The sequence below is a fragment of the Gadus chalcogrammus genome, chromosome 3, assembly GCF_026213295.1.
Source record: "Gadus chalcogrammus isolate NIFS_2021 chromosome 3, NIFS_Gcha_1.0, whole genome shotgun sequence".
Lineage (NCBI taxonomy): Eukaryota > Metazoa > Chordata > Actinopteri > Gadiformes > Gadidae > Gadus > Gadus chalcogrammus.
Window position 1 is genome coordinate 25,299,181 of NC_079414.1, and position 18,086 is coordinate 25,317,266.

Sequence of the window (18,086 nt, forward strand, 5' to 3'; positions counted from 1 at the left end):
CCTGGTGGGTTAAGAGATAGTTCAACAGCTCAAATGTGAGTGCACCGATTTCGAACAGTGGCAGTGTGTGACCCCATAACCTTAAGCCCACTGTGAACGAGTGAGTTGTAGCAGGACAGCCTGACACCAGATAAGTAACCCAAGGTGTGGTCGTAAACATATAGAAAAATAGACCCCCTGCTGAGAGAGCTTGGTAATGTTGGCCATGTTTAAAGCCATTCAACACAGTTTGATACATTGAATCTCTGGATGTCACTGTTGGCAACCTAACATCTTATTGCCTGTTTAGTGTTTAGACACAGTAATTCCATTAACGTAAAGCATGGTATAGCAAATGCAACATTATTTTTCAGCACACAGAGTGTCTAAAGTTGGAGGGGTAGTAATCTATGGTAGATATTGAAATCTGTTTACGTCACCAAAAAGTGCAAGATAAATTCTAATGTCACGTATAATACCGGAAGCTAGAAAGAGCTTTCTAGTGTGACCTGGTGGTAAGTTGGTCACTTAATATGAAGTTTCACAGTTCCAACAAATTGTGTGTGTGTGTGTGTGTGTGTGTGTGTGTGTGTGTGTGTGTGTGTGTGTGTGTGTGTGTGTGTGTGTGTGTGTGTGTGTGTGTGTGTGTGTGTGTGTGTGTGTGTGTGTGTGTGTGTGTGTGTACTTGACATTTATGGATGTTGATTCAAGGAACAGTCCATTTGCAAAATGAATGGCTAACTCCATTACATTTTAATTATATAGCCTACATATTTTTATAGCTTATTTACTGGACAATGTTGCTGAAAGTTTTGTTTTGGACAGAAATAATGTTTAAATTAACTATCTGGCTGCAAGATTAATTGATTCCTTTTGCCTGAGTAATTAATTAATATTTTTATAATTGAATAGTATTTTAAAGCTCATATCCTATAGGACTACAGAAAAAAATAGGGTTAGTATAATTATATTTAAATTATTAGAATTATTTTAACTATGTATTTGTTTATTTATTTATGCCGTTCACTCGTCATATAAAGACGTCAGCCCTTCTTTATCAATATTTATTAATATATATATTAAAATATTAACAATGTGTCAAAAAGTAGTGTTTCTCAAATAACACATTGAAGCCCATGTATTCTCTCGGTTATGAAACCCAAACGATAAGCGTCCTCAAAATACGATCTATTTAACGTAGGGTCTTTCGATACATCACCGTTCACCGTGGAGGCTGCGCGCGCACAGCTGCGCGGGCACGTCTTCAGTGATGGATGAAGACCAGCGGCAGCCATATTGGTTGTAGTCCACAATTATTGGGATGAAATATTAAGGTAAGATTGAATCGCCCAAATCTAGCTATCTAAAATAATTTAACATGGATGGTTATTTGCACAGAAAATATACTTGAATATATATACATATATATATCAGGGACCCTATATTTTCCTTAAATGGGTCACCTTCCGTCTAACCGTCTAACCCAGCCTAGTAGCCGCCAGTTAGGCAACTTTTCAATTAGGCTTATGAATAAACTCATGAAGCTGATAATATAACATCTAAGTTAAATCACGGCTTAATAGGGGTTTGTTAATTAACGGCTTAGCCCAAACGTCATATATTTGAACGACCACAAATTAACGTCCGTGCTTGTGTAGGCCCTGTACGAGGATGTGGCGGCTCTAATTTAGTGCGCCTGCGCCACAAGCGGTACATCGTCACTGAGCAATGACTGCCGCTGTTTTACCAAGTACAGCAGCATAGGAATGTTATTGGTTGTTGTTTTGTGTTGGTCAATGTTCAGTAATTAATCGTGAAATTTGTAGATGGGTTTGAAACTGCATTTGTTGTGAGACTTGGCAAAACAAAGTTGTAATTTGGCTACGTTGCAGTATATTTACGTTTATTTTAGAGATAACGTTACTGCCCCAGATGTTGTACTCAAAACAGTCAAATCGCGAAGTGTTTGGAGATGTACACTTTTCGTACTCAACAGCAGCCGATCTTAGCTACGTAGCGGAAGAGGGCAGAGCCAGGCTGAGCCAACGTCGGCGCATTTTCCCCATAGCCCACATTAATAGTCATTTTGTAGTTTTTATAGTTGTTATAGCTTTCTATAGCTGCTAGGCGTAGTTCACCGTTCAAAAGCGGGATGTTTATTGCGGGGGAGGAGCCGCGGCGGCAGTCGTGATCGTAATTTCCGGTTAGTGCACCACGGAGTACTCGATTTTGAACAACACTGACATCTGAAAATTAGCGCACTTAGTGAGTGCGGATAGTGTACTTCGTTTAAGTGTACTGATGGAAGTATGGATATTGGAACACGGGTCGCCAACAAAAAATCCCAGGATGCAATATGTTGTAAACGCCCTTAGGACGGATTTGACCCACTGCCAGTCAATTCGTTAAAGGTCTACGTCCAAAAAGATAAAAAGAAAATCATATCAATTCAAAATAAGCAAATGACAAAGCTAACACCATATATATCTGTGCTAGCCAACCTTGGAATCAGGTGTCTGCTGCTTACCTTGAGGTAACCTGATGGGCAAAAGGGTCAGGGGCTGCTTTAAGGAGCCTAGCTTGTGTGGTGGCGTGGTATGCACACACATGCATTAGGATGTTAATGTAACCGAAAGATGCATGATGTAAATTGGGGTGGATTTCAGACCTGGGCACCACTGCCATATCAGTTCCTGCATCATATATCTCCTGTGTGGCTAGTCGCATAATGTAAATACATTTTACCTACAGGAATATTATTAAATGAATAGTGTATATCAACAACAACGTACTCGCTTCTTATTAGATGTTTTCTTATATCTAGAAGCTGGATGTTTGTATCGTTAGACCATCCTAATATTCAAGTCTGCGTTTCAAAAACGTAAAGTTCTTCAACTTCAAAAACTTCAGAAACAGTTGATGAACTTGCGAGGTCGGATGTTTTCTCCAGGCTACCGGATCGTTGAAGTCTACGAAAACGCATTGTTTGACTTGGCATGTATGATTCACTTTAGCCAATATGATACATGTTGAAATTGCAAAAGTTACTTTTACAGCATTTTATCCCAATCTGCCTCAAAGTGGGCAACGGCAGAGCTCATCTAACTAATGACTTTGTCTCGCTCAGCTGAAGGATAATGTACAGCCTGATCAGCCAGCACCACGTCCATTAAATTCTGGTACATTGCTTTAGATTCCTGGTAATAGGAAGTATCTCATGGACATAATACTGTCGTTTCACTGGGTGATCGGGTTGGCTTGCGGGTTCTATTCACATTCTAGTTGTCTGAACTCTAGCTACTGTCCTTTGTGTGGTAGACAATGATTTGCAGCAGTCACGAGAAACTGGTTTGACAGCATTCAAGTACTAATTTCACAATCCCTATTCTTCAATATCTCCTGAATCAATTGATTTTGTCATGGCTGTATGTTAAAAATGTATTGCATCAAAAAAAAAAAATTTGATGCAAACTATAATTACGTTTTGGTACAGCACCTCTTCATTCTGTACAAGGATGAGCGAATTTTCTCGTTTTTAAATGAAAACAACCTACCTATCATTCGCTGCCGCTGGAAAAAATAAAATAAAAAAATAAAATAAATTCCCTACCTACCCATGACCTCAACTGACAACCAACAGGAACCAAACTTTTTTTTTTTTAGGCCTTAAGGTCACACCAACACTTAAGCTCCAACAAGAGAAGAGATCAGGAAATGTTTGAGAATACAGGAACATTTCTCCTCTCCAGCAGAATGAGCTTTGTTCATGTGTGTATAGTATATATTAATTATATTTATTTTTACGTAAAGTATGTTTTTTTTATGTTAAGAAACGTACCTCCTTATGTGAATGCGTCCGTTTCTGTGTGTGTCTGTGTGTCTGTGTGTGTGTGTGTGCGTGTGCAGTAGCTCACACTGATAGGGATGGGGCTGCTGCCCCTCAAAGTGAATTGTTTACCTGTCCATCCAACATTCAAATCCAAATATGGTCACGGTGAAATGCATCTCAGATTGCTTCTGTCCTGTCAGAGATTGGCCAGATATTCCTGCTCAGATGTATACAATCCATACTTTAGACCGTTACTAGCACACTGCAGGTCTGCTACTCCCTCTTAGCAACACACGCACACACACACACACACACACACACACACACACACACACACACACACACACACACGCGCGCACACACGCACACACGCACACCATCCATATTCACATACATTTTAAGAACATAGGTACTTTGTTGAGATGTTAAACAACTGTTTGCTGTCATGAAATGATATGGCCTTAATTCCTCATGCGGTCTTCTTTTTTAGACCATGTAAATAAGAACTGCATCGGCAGTCCGTGGCATCTTGAAGCTGAAACAGGAAGACCCCTGGACTCCATCAAAAAAATACGGCAATTAATGAACCAATCAGACGCTCCGGAACGCCGGCGTTCACAACAACATCTCGTCTGAACAAAGACAAAGAGGGCCTTTGAGGAGGGGCGAGCAAAAACAGAAGGAGGTAGGCATTTCACGGAGAGGTCGAGAAAGGCTCTTTTGTCATATTCGAATGCATGGGTGTATTGGTATGGAACACACATTATACAGGATGGCTCGAAGCAGAAGACAGAATGTGCCCGTACAAGTCCCCTTCGATCTTGCCGGCCTGAATTCCTGCGTAAGATGAGCATGTGAACTTGGTCTTTCATGCTGTGTTTGGTTTATTTTTCTTTCCCTTGTTACTGTTAGAAGTAATACATCTGTGGGAATAGAGTCATAGTGTTGTGTGATCCAAGAGTTTTCTATGAAAACACTTTCAATCTTGCTGAGCTCCTACACTGGTTTCAGTCACTGGTTCAGTCACTCTAAACCTCCCTATTTAGAGACTGCACCCAGGTGAGCGGTATCTGATATCTCATTTAGAGATCTCATTCAACCGTAGCAGGTTTAATTCTTCTCTCATGGTCAGGGTCCTAACTGCTTTGGGACTTTGTAGTGTTACTATTTCATGCACAATATTATTAAGTTAATATTAAGTTTCCGTATTAAGATAGTATTAAGTTTCATCGCTATGGCGTATGTCTTCTTTCTTCCTTTTTTCCTCTGCATTACCCTTACCCTTTATAACTCAAAACATTGCCAACGTTTGTGGGCCCGAATTTTTACTTGTTGCTCGAACACTGTTGAACACTTTTAGGCTGAAACAAATCATTTTTATAAATAGAATACAAAGAAAAAAAAGTAAATAAAAATGAATTAAACATTCCTACAAAGAGTAAACACATTCTTTCTTTGTGCTAAAGACACATGATATAGGGGTATTATAAGTCAGCTTTTGTTTGTTAATTGGAAGGGTGTCCTTTAATCGAGTCCCTCTCCATTTTAACTCCCATTCACCTCCAGTACTTTTCCACTACTCACGCGGGGGTATCGGTGTGTCAGGAAGTCAGCCACTAGCCCCGCCCCTTCTAGGGCTGGTTCTACCAGTGGCATGCATGTTCCCTTTGGAGGTTACTGGGTGTACACGAGCTCTCCGTCTTGAGGGGCAGCGAGCAGCGTTAGGCCTAGGTGTCGCTCAGCTGCACTGTTTGTCATAAATATTATCAACATGTATCAGTTGTCAAGGCTAATCAGGGTATGATATATGCATGATATATGATATATTGAACCTGCACTTTACAACGTTCATACCTTTTAATTGCAATGCCAGGATTTTTGTTCACACTTATTTAAAAACAAAATCTCTGGTGCAACAGTTTGACGTGGTGAACAGGAATATAATTGTGCATAATTTCAAATGACAAACATTGCTCCATTGAAAGATATTCAGGAAAAACTGTGAAAAAATGTGTAGAACCACTTCCTTACCTAGGCAATATATTACACAAGTGGTCTGCAAGAGAAATGTAATTTAAATGTTTGTTTATTTATTCTGTCTCTGCATCTTTTTTTAAGCGTGCTTTGCATTTCCAATTCCTTCATATGGGTTGTTTATATAGGTGTTCCAAGATTGCATGCATCAGCATGTTTGTGTATGTGTGTGTGTGTATGTCAGGTTTGTGTTTTACGAAATATATATATGCCTGTACATGTCATACACCATATTTGGTCGTGAAAGGCTCGGGGAACGCGATGTGCATCAACTTGTCACAGTGAAGCTGTCTTTCACTGAGCCTTATCCAGTGTAGTGTTCTGGGAAATGCTGCAACGTTTTTTTTACAAACGTCTTTGTCATCACAGTGTGTGCCAATAATCTCAAAGACAGTAGCCATTATAATTCCTCTCTGAAAGCTGTTGTTGTAAGGATGGTGACAAACAGTGTGTCATGATGTCATTGTTCAAGGCTGAAGACCTTCTTTATTGAGGTTTTGTCTTTTTGAGTCATAGTTTATTATCTTTCCCCTTAATCTCACAAGGTTAGAACAACCGGTCCAGTTTCTTTTTCTAGTGTATTACATGAGTTGTATTTTGCATTCTTCAGAAATCAATTGAAGAGCCCTTATCAGCAAGTTTTCCAACCGACTGGTTCAAAGTTTTGTTTTGTATGCATTAACATAACTGGGATGTCGGATGTTGGAACTTGTTTGATTAAAAAATGCTTCAGGAGGAACCTTCAAAGTCGGGTGTTCGGATAGCTGTAGTGAACAAAGTAAGCTTATTTATTGCTATTGTCACGATTAAGTCAGACTACGTTGTAACAGATTCTCGGAAGCAGCACTACTTTTCACACCCAACAACATTGGTATCAAGGTTATTTTGAAGAGTTTCTTTGCTCAGGCATTATCAATCATCGATATCCAACAAATTGTTACAACACAACTATTTTGCACAACTAACTTGCAATATAATTCCAGTGTATAGGCCTCTTATAGAAATTGGTGTAACGCTAGCTAATTTATTAGGTTGCCATGGCCTCCTGTAATGGCACCAATTGTGTATTCGTTGTGTTTCTAACTTTGCTGCTATGGAGATGGAATGTTGTTAGACTGCTACAAATGGAAGGGCCTGCATGTTTCTTTAGAATTATATGAGGAGACCATTCAAACTATTGTCTAGTGCTGATGTTCCTTTTTGATGCATTGCATTGATGTTCTGGATTGTTAGTTAGAAACTAGTGAAATGTCTGCTCAGAGGGGCAAAGTTGTACCCACATACATTGACATATGACTCACTGCCGTGCAACTTGGGAATATGATCAGCTATTTATTCAGTGACTACAAGAGCCACTTCCAAAAACACTCAAATTATTTATCTTAAATATTACCTACAGTACCTTTTAAACAGCAATAAGGCAAGCTCTCTTCATAGCAATCTTACCTAGGTTTATGATTTTTCAACCTGCTTCATGAAACAGAAAGGGATCAATAATGTGGGATGTTGGCTTTTGATTTGATAGTTTATGTATGAAGATGTATGCGATATTAAGAATAAATTGAAAATGGTATCGTCTTTTTTTAAGCTTCTATCATCTAAACACCATTTTTTATTTCAATAATTGGTGAGGCTGATACCTCATGATGATCACATGATGCACCTGATATCAGGACATGTGATCATTCGGAAAAATTCCACACTTCCTCTTGTGGGGATAAGTTTCCATGTTTGCATAAATCTGACACCGCAACCGGCAACTAACACCGTCTGACTTCTGAACTCTTCAGCCAATGACGAGCCGGCCCAAGCCCAGGGCCGGATTATCCATAAGGTCATGTTGGCCAGTGGGGCACGTGGGCACCAACCACTGACCACCAGTGGGGGGGGCACCACATGAAACAAGCTTTACATTTTTTTTCTTAAATTGTTATATTATTCACTTGAAATTGTTGAAAGACAATACATTACTTGTTTATGAATATGAATTTCACAAAAATAACAATAATGCTAAATAAATCAAGAGCACCACTATCACTCCCCCTCCCCAATCTGTCAGAATTGGGTTTGTCGAAAAGGGCGCGCAAATGCACAAACGCACAACTTGATAAATTGGAGATCGCGATTATGACCAATGTTTGGGGTAGCACACTAACCAGGTTCAATGCCACTACTAAGACTTTGCAAACGCATGGCATAACTTTATACAATGCAAAACGTCTTTCTGGGTCAATGCGTTCTTATGTGGCATCGCAGAGGGAACAGTGTGAGAAGTACGAAAATGGTGCTTCAGATATTGAAGGAGTTACTCGCCTATATGAGGAGGAGACCAAAAGTAGATTTTTTACATTTGGATTTAAGTGCTTTGCTTTTTGACATTTTGAATCGAGACATTTGAATATATTGCTCATATGCCTACATGTTTGTAGTTGGACAATTTAGTAAATTACATTTGAGTAATCCCCCTGCCTATGTCAGGGGGACAGCAAGCGTTGGGGTTGGGGCGGGGGGGGTTTTGAGGTATAGTGCCCAGGGGAACCACATTGTTTGTACGGGCCTGCTCAAGCCTGCCTGCTAATCAGTTAACTGGTCATTGCCTTTTGCTATGACCCACCTGGAACCATACGGTTTTTAAAGAGCGGATGTTTTTTTAAGAGAGGTGTCGATAATTGAAAGTATAAAATACAGTAGGTAAAACGGATATAAACTAGGCAATGGTTTGGGGGTGGGGCGCTTATTGAGGCGGATGGCACCTGGATTGGCAGCAGGGTGAGGCTGCAAAGGGGAAGAAGCTGTCATACTTCTCTAAACCCTGTTGACAACCGCCACAGAATCACCGCACCCCATTGACACACAGACCATAGTAAACGGTACAGCAACACTGCACTTGATACCAATCTCTCTGAAGCTAGGGCAAGTGCGAGGAGAGTAGGTCTTTGTTGCTAAAGGTCACGTAAAATATTAGAAAAGTGAACCTAGAATCAGGTTGACCGCGAGTGCCTGTGCGAATGATTTAACCATGTGTTGCACTGTACCTCACCTAAGCTATATCTCTGGTCATCCGACCCTTTCTCTATCTGGACAGCTTGGACAGCTCTGTCTTTGCTCCTGGTTTCAATTCCCTATTAAAGTAACAGCTGGTCCTAACTCACCTCCCCCTCTCTCTATAGCATACTCTTGGGCTCAAAGTTAACCCCTTCTGAGATCTGGCCTGTTTAACACTGTCAAAATCAAAGCCAGCCTTAACATTTGTCAAGCCCTAAGAGGGGTCGTATTTCCAAGAATATCATATCCAATCCCATAAAATAGGAAATAATATGATTCACGTATTTTAAATGATATCCTGAGCTATGATGGATTGTTGGGCTCGGACTTGAACTTTGGAAATTTGAACTTTGGAAATTCTTGAATAAAAAGAATAGACTTGGGTTTCCTTTGTTACAGTTGCAATACACAATTGCTAACTATAAAGTAATTTAGCTAATACTGTAATTGTAACTGAGTTAACACGTCCTGCGATTGAGATGGGGAGATTTGACGATCAGTCCAAATTATGTTTGGTGCGCTCAAGTAAGGGTTTAACATTGTATCTTAAGAGCTTGCGAAATATGTATTCCCAGATATGCGAAGCGCTCCCACTCAATCTCAAAAGTAATATGCAAAAAATCGGCCCCCTCTTCCAGGTTGAGGATGGGGAAAAGTATATTTTTCTTGAGATAACATTTTTACCACGAAACAATAACAAAATCATACAGTGTATCCAAGAGTAAGGGTATGGAGTTCATTGGGTGCACAACACAAAGAAGCAACTCATCCACGTAGAGGGAAAACCGAGTCGCTTGATCCCTAAACATACCTCAGATCCTAAGATCAGAAATAAGGGCAATAGCCGCAATATCACTAAGAAAGGTAGATGTATGCAGGTTAAAGTAGTCAAGATTATGAGGTCGAGGAGCCACAACTGCGGCAGGCGTCCCGCCATGACACGGGTATGGGGCATGGAGTGTGGGAGTTCCGGGAGGGAGGGGAGCAGGCCCGGCAGGGGCAGAGCTGGAGGTCGTCCGCGCCGCGGGGACTGAGCCAAGTCAATGGGCCTGGCCACGTCCAAGTGAGCTGGCTTGACAGTCGCTCCGGCCAGCCGCCCATGTCCACCACAAAATGTTTGTCCCCCGTCTCAAAAACCCGGAACGGGCCCTCGTAGGGCGGGCGTAGCGGTCCCCTGTGGGCGTCGTGGTGAATGAAAACGTAGTCAGCCGTCCGAAGCCCAGCGGGGATGTGCGACTGAGGGAGGCCGTGACGGGAAGTGGGGACAGGTGCGAAAAGCCTTGCATTGTCCAGTAGCGTGGACCGCTGGAGAGTGGCAGACGGTGGTGCCGTCCGTGACAGGCAGTCCGCCACCTGGTTGTCCTTACCGGCAACGTGCTGTAAATCCGTGGTGAACTCGGAAATGTAGGACAGATGACGTTGCTGGCGGGGGGACCACGGCTCAGCCACCTTGGCCATGGCGAAAGTCAGCGGCTTGTGGTCGACAAAAGCGGTGATGTGTCGACCTTCGAACAGGGAACGAAAGTGATGGCGAGGTAGAGACCAAGCAGCTCCCGGTCGAATGTCCTGTACTTCCTCTCGTTGGAACGCAACTGACGGCTGAAGAAGGCAAGTGGCTGCCAGGCCCCGCCCACCCACTGCTCGTAGACGGCACCGACAGTGTAGTCCCAGGCGTCCGAGGTGATGGCGATGGAGGCTGTGGGAGAAGGATGTGCCAGCATGGTGGCGTTCGCCAGGGCCGCCTTATTGGCAACAAAAGCCTTGTCCCTGCTCTCAGTCCAATCCACAGCGTGCTTGGGAATACCTTACAAGGCCACATGCAAGGGTCGCATGAGCTGGGAGGCTCGGGCAGGGCTCCAGACTAACTTTTTCCTTGGGTGCACTGGTGCGGCTAAATTTTTAATTTGGGTGCACCAGCACGTATTTATGGTGCACCCAAGTTTTGAGTTGTTGAGGGGGGGGGGGGGGTTGGACCGTGCCAGGCTTGCGCTGAGTTGTGGGGGGGGGGGGGGGGGGGGGGGGGGGGGGCAACCCGGGCAGCTGCACTGGTTGCACCGTCGATAATTACGCCATTGATTAATAATATCTTGACCATTAAATAAATGCCTTAAATAAATGCCGAATCTGTATCTCTCATAAAGAATATCATCAGACAATGCCAAGGGATCGGTTCTGTCCCGAAAAACCCTCTGTCTCCGAAGAGACGCCTGTGCGATAAGTGCGCCGAGGTCCATGCGAACACCCACAAATGGTGACGCCATTATCGGAGGAGGGGCTAGGAAGCTGCGCACGCCGATATAAGCAGCCGATCTCCGGGTAGACTCGCTGAAAAGCTGCTCCCGACCAGGTTTGGTTGCGAGCGTAAGTCACCATGGTGACTTACCATGGTCACCATGGTGATACAGCGACGCTTAAAGAGATTGACTTTCATGGTACAGCTAACCCAGGCTTTCAGCTCAACATACCTCGCTAACCCTCTAATCGAGCTTCGTAGTACAGGCCCCTGGATTGGGCTTCGCGGGTTTGTTTACCGGCGTTGCTATTGTTACCGGTCTTGCGTGTCCCAACGGTTTATTAGGTGTCTAATAAATCGCTGTCTAATCAATACTTCATTCACTGCCTCTTCCGTGGTTATTACAATATTATGAATAGACTGCTCTGTAAAAAAATAAATAATAATAATTATACCAGATACATTTTCAGTCGCACCGGTGCACCCAAATAAAATATTTGGTCGCACTACCCCGAATTCTAGGCGCATGTGCGCCCAAATTAGGCGCACTCTGGAGCCCTGGGCTCGAGGGATGAAACGGTGGTAAAAATTCACCATGCCGAGGAACTCCTGCAGGGACTTGACAGAGAGCGGGCGTGGGAACTGTGTGGCCGCCTCCACCTTTGATGGGAGAGGGGCTGCACCATCCTTAGTGACTCTGTGTCCCAGGAAATCGATGACGGAGAGACCCAACTGGCACTTGGCGGGGTTGACAATTAGCCCATGTTGTCTGAGCCGCTTAAAAAGTGTCCGGAGGTGCGCCAGGTGCTGAGATTTGGACGTGCTCGCGACTAGGATGTCATCAAAGTACACAAAAAGAAAAGGCAGCTCCCGCAAAACAGAGTCCATGAGGCGTTGAAAAGATTGAGCTGCGTTTTTAAGGCCAAACGACATCCGCAGGAACACAAACAGACCAAACGGCGTGATCACTGCTGTTTTGGGAACGTCCAGTGGGTGTACAGGCACCTGATGATATCCCCGGACAAGGTCCACCTTGGAAAAAATCACCATACCAGCCAGGTGTGCCGAAAAATCCTGAATATTCGGCACTGGGTACCGGTCAGGCGTCGTTGCCTCATTTAGCCGCCGGTAGTCGCCACACGAGACAGTCCATGCGCACACCAAAGAATCCGCGCCGAGGAGGGGAACGGAGACCTTTGCTGTAACAAAGTCCCAGACAAACCGGCCGCCTCCGTAACACAATTCAATGTACCTCGTTCCATAGGTACGGATGGGGCTACCATTAGCAGCTTCCATAGGGGGGCCGTGGCCGTTGGTCACCATGTCCAAACGGGAAGCAGGCAGGACGCTCCTCCGTGCTCACCCATGAGATCCAGCATTCGGTCCATGAGCTCAGATTTGTTCATCGGTTTGCTGTCACAGAGCCCTTGAAGTGAGAAAAGCCTGCTGGCTCTCTCAGCGTCCGACAGTTCAAACGTCTTTAACAGGTGGGCTTTGAGTGCTGCATTCTTCTCCCTTGCCGGAGGATTTTTAAGGAGGCTCACCACTCTGGATGCTGTCGAATTTCCGAGAGCTGACACAACGTAGTAGTACCTCGTCGTATCCGTGGTGATCTCCCGCAACGCGAACTGCTCTTCGGTCTGGGCGAACCATGCCGACGCCGACGATTCCCAGAATTCGGGGAGCTTGATAGTAACAGCGTTCGCGGTCATGGTCGTGTCGTGTCCCTGGATACGTCCAGCAGACTAAAGTCGGGGTCACCAGTAGGGCTGAACGATTTATTGTTTTCTGATCGAAAACCTTGTTTTCAGACAACGCGATCTCGGGATCGCCAAAGACACGTTTTTTTCGGTTTTACTGTGCATTCACACGTCAATGTAGAGACGCGAATCGGGCGAATTAATATAATATAATTGTATATATAATATCATAGCCAAAAGCTGTGTGAGCCTCCTGATGGCCGTAGGGCTGGGAGCTCTCTTCGAGGGGTTTGTTTACCAGCGTTTGTTTACCGGCGTGGCTATGGTTAACAGCGTTAACATGCGTTCAACAGTGTGGCCACTGAGTCACATGTGTAACGTAACAGCCAATCAGCGTTCAACCGTCAAACTCAGTGCAGTGCAGTCCGGGGTGAACTGCAGCATGGAGGAGAAAGTGAATGTTGCCGTTTGCGACTCCCGGAGCTCTATATATAATATAATAGCATGTAATATAATATTTGTATATATAATATCAAGGCCAAAAGCTCTGTGCGCCTCCGGATGGCCGTAGCGCAGGGAGCTCTCATAGGGATTGGGCTTCTCGGGGTTTGTTTACCGGCGTTGCTATGTTTCCGGTCTTGTGTGTTCTAACGGTTTATTAGGTAGGCCTATCTAATAAATCTCTGTCTATTCAATACTTCATTCACTGCCTCTTCCGTGGTCATTACAATATTATGAATAGACTGCTTTGTTGTTATACTCTAATGCACAAATTAACTAAAAGAGCCATCTTTGACTGTCTTAAAAAAACAACTAAAAAGTAGTAGTACTTTTCTAAGTTAAGACAGTCAAAGATGGCTCTTTTAGTTCATTTGTAACAACTGCAGTTGGTCAAGGACTTTAGTTTACATGCATGTTTCTTAATAAATACATTTAAAATCAATTCTTAACTTTAGTTTTCATTCTTACATTAGAGTAATGGCATGTAATGTTTTAATGGTATGATGTCATGTTTGTAAATATTACTGTACATTGTGAATATTGCACTGAAGCTTGATTTGAAGAAAATCGTGAATAAAATCGAAATCGCAATATCTGCCAGAAAAATCGCAATTCAATCTTTTCCTGAAATCGTTCAGCCCTAGTCACCAGTGTGGAATTTGCGTTGAATGAGAGATACAATTTCGCACGTTGAGCACACAGTTGTGTGACTCGTTTATTTAGTTAGAGAGAAACAGGAAATCAAAACGTGCTGCAAGTAAACAAATCCTGCATCGGGCTCTGACGTCATGAGACGCTCGTAATCCTTAAAGGGACAGTGATCCCTGAACCACCAAGACAGTAAACGACATGCCCAACACAGTGGTAAGAACAACACATAACAAAATACTATAGGTGAATTATGTTACACTCACTACAATGGTGTGATATTGACTTTTGGAGAGGCACGGTAGTTATTCTCTTGTCTGTTCATGGTTTGGATCTAACCCGCTGGGTCCGGTCTGTTGTTAAGGGACAATTTCTGATGCATTTGGTTCTAATTGTCTCCATGAATCCTCAGGATGGGGAACATTTGCTCAGATGCTGTTGTGCGCAGTAGGGATGTAATGGTACACTGAAGTCACGGTTCGGTTCATGCCTCGGTTCAGACATCACGGTTCGGTACGAGTTCGGTACAATGAAGGGAAAAGAAACAACAAAAATGCAGAGGGCAATTATTTTTTATTGTGCATGTCTCAGGTTGTACCACCTAGTGTCATACAGTCTCTCCCCTCAGCCAGCTGCAACAGCCTGAACTGTGTAATCTAAGGTGTAAACAAACAATAACTACCCAACATCATCTCCAGACTCCATCCGTAACTTCCGTAAACGAGACAATCAGTTATAAAACTGAAAAAGCAGCATCTCTTATTTATGAAAGTGCAAAGTACACAGAGTTACAGCCACTACGAGCCAGTCCCTCAATGAGTTTTCCCCAAATTTGCCTTTTCTTAGAGGCGGGTCAAGGTGGAGGACGGGGGTGTTGCCCTGAGCAGCTTGCGCTCACGGTTCCATGCGTTCATGTTTACAATGGATGTATCGCAATGGTGAGACGCACACAGCTTTTGGCCGTGTTCTGTAAATGTTCTAGAACACTGCAGGTGCTCCAGTGGGAGTCCTGGAGCCCTATATATAAATAATGTCATCCTAGATATCTACTGTATATCATATAATATATATTATCACGGCCAAAAGCTGTGTGCGCTTCCAGACGATGTTATGAATCTCGAACGACTGCGTCGGGTCCTCCGACGTCTCTGGTTCTTCCACTTCCACATCAAACTGAAGTAGACTGAACCGCGACATGGGGAGAAAGGGATTGTTGCCCTCGATTGTTGACCGCGATCGAGGCACCACCGCCTCGGCAGCGGGAAGCGTTGAGGCGGTGGTGCCTCAGAAGCGGGCTCCGGGGCTCCGGGGCTCCGGCGGGAGACAATCGCGGGCAAAATTCCCTTTCTCCTCTATGTTGCAGTTCATTTATTTAAGGGAGTCAAAGCCAAAGTTCCTTTCCTCCAATTTCTTCTCAACCATGGCTGAGATAACCCCCACTACAAGTCTCGTTGTGGGAATACCAGAGACGTCAGAGAACCTGACGTGTTATGCGCCATAACACCAAAAGCAGAACGGTTATCCAAATAACAAAGAAGTGTACAACGCTTGCGTTACAACACTGCTATCTCTGCCTGACTCACTCACTCGACCGTCGACCCGACAAAAAACTGTAGCACTAGCCAGAAGGCGGACCTCAGCTACCTACCGTGAGGTCCGTACCGATTCGGTTGAATACGAATACATGTATCGTTACACCTCTAGTGTGCAGTGGTTGGTAGGGTCCCTTCCTCCGAGAAGTCCGCCATGTTTCCCTTTGCTCTCCTGGCCAGGTGGAATGTACAGGTCAGTCCTTCATACACATACTTAAAATAGGTAATGGTTGTTTGTTAGAAAAACGAATATTAAAGAAATGCAACCAAAACAACCCAAGGGTGCAGATCAATACGATTTTTAAATCCATATTACGGCACGATGCACCACTTCTCTCCCATTACTAGAAACCAAGAGGAGGTGAGAGGGGATGCCAACGGATTGAGGTCTCACAGAACAGGGCGATGAGAGCTTACCCAGCACCAGCTTTGACCTGTTCTGAATACCAAGGCACAGAGCCATATTGATACAAAGACTTGGTTCATTTCTGTTCAGTGTGTGTCAAGCACGACTGGATCAACTGCTCGGAAGCCGCACGTGAAAAGCCGGACGTTGTCTCTCATGACGTTTTTCTACTATTTCACCATGTACCGAACAACCATCTTTTGGTACACCTTCTCTGTGGTCACAACCAGCGTGAGACGAATTACCAGCATTAGCCAATACCGGACAGCTTTCGTAATGTTGTTTGTTTCCAGTCACATTATCAAACTCTCATTTTGAAAGTATCCCTCTTGCGACTTCCTCTTCGGACAGAAATGGTATTCAGGATTACGTACGTCTTCAAATACTACCTCAAGATTTTCCATGTGTTTATTGAATCTAAGAAATAAGGGTCAATGTAAAGAATTGTTAAAAGGCAAATTCTGGTTAATGCTGCTTGTCAACAGGCTTGAATCCCCTCCCAAATAGCATGGGATATTCAGGGTACCTTGAATGTGTCATTCCTGTCTGAGCATGTCAGCCTGTAACTGGTTTCTTAGTAAACCTTGAACTGGGTGAACATGTTGTTTTACATTGAAATGCTGTGTTACACATCAAAGCATGTATCTGGTTACATGCATGCATTAATTAGGAGTAAAGGGGGTGAAGGCTTTGCAGTGACTTGCTTAATTAGTGGCTTTAGGGGGTGTAAGTACCCCAGCGAGACCCCTTGAGCAGATCCAGACCAGGTTTCTGCCTTGATCTCCTTTACTTTTAACCCAGCATGAAGTGGAAGGCAGACTGCCAAATACACACACACATATGCACACAAACATAAACGTACAGCCCTGGCTTTGTCTATGTACAGGAAGGGGTGTACTCTTAAAGGGCCAGAGTTGTATTAACACTGCACAGCTGGGCGCTGTCGCACCGATGGAAAGCAAGGGAAAATATTGATTTTGATGGACTTTGGCTTTCGCCTCCCTTCTGTGTTCGCTAATACGGGAACATAACCAGCTGCGAATGAGCAAATGTCGGGTTATGATACAACGAAAGCTCAGCCCTTGGTACATGCAGTTCACTGACGACTGTAAGGAGAAAGCACTTATGTGGAACCGATGCTCGACATACCTGTAAACCCCAAACGTTCCTACTTCAGTGAAACACATTTCCAAAAATATAAATACAACTCTGTGATACTATGTGTAGCTAGAGAAACATAGCCCTGTGTTTAGAAAGGCCCCCCTGATGTAATGAACCAATAACTCTGTGATTATCTTAAGACTTTTCTGTGTTGGCAAAGATAAAAAGGGTGGGCAGCCTAGGCTGGTTGATGGCGTTGATAGATATAGGTTGTTAAAGTACGCACATTTGTAGCGTTTTATTTGAATCCATCTTGCATCAACTTGTCTGTGCCCTTACTCAATCCAATGCGGTGAGACTAGTATTTCTGTTAACCACATTTATTGACTTCCCATTTGGAGATCGAATATACACACAAGGGCATTATCATCTTCCTGATTTAACTTTTCCCTTTGGTTAAATTAATGTGGGCACAAACAGCTACATTAGTGTGGGCACAAACATTAACGCTGTAAGTTTGAAGTCAAATCAAATTGTCATACCACATTGAGAGAGCTTGTAAAAGTACACCCCATCACACACACACACACACACACACACACACACACACACACACACACACACACACACACACACACACACACACACACACACACACACATGTATATTTATCAGCACTCGCCTCTCTCCAGCCGCCTTAGCCGCCCTCGCTCTTATGTAAACGCTCGATAGGCACTGATGTGCCACACAGAACAGACATGGCTTTGTTGCAGCGCAAGATAAGGAAGCGAATCACAGGCACATGTGAATGCAAACTCATTCTCACTTGGTCTCTGCCTCAGCCTCTCTCTCTCGCTCTCGCTCGCTCTCTCTCTCTCTCTCTCTCTCAGTCTCTGCCTCTGTCGCTATCTCTCTCCCTCTTGCTCCTTCTCTTGATCCTTCTCTCTCTCTCTCTCTCTCTCCCTCTCCCTCTCCCTCTCCCTTTCTCTCTCTCTCTCTCTCTCTCTCACTCTCTCTC

The 18,086-nt window shown here is 43.9% G+C and overlaps 1 long non-coding RNA gene across 1 annotated transcript; it reads left to right on the plus strand.

Moving 5' to 3' along the window:
• The first annotated feature begins 1,199 nt into the window (after positions 1–1,199).
• On the plus strand, positions 1,200–4,675 carry LOC130379901 (uncharacterized). Its single transcript, XR_008895171.1, has 2 exons — positions 1,200–1,313; positions 4,299–4,675. It is a non-coding gene; the product is annotated as an uncharacterized LOC130379901 (long non-coding RNA).
• Positions 4,676–18,086: the final 13,411 nt, after the last annotated feature.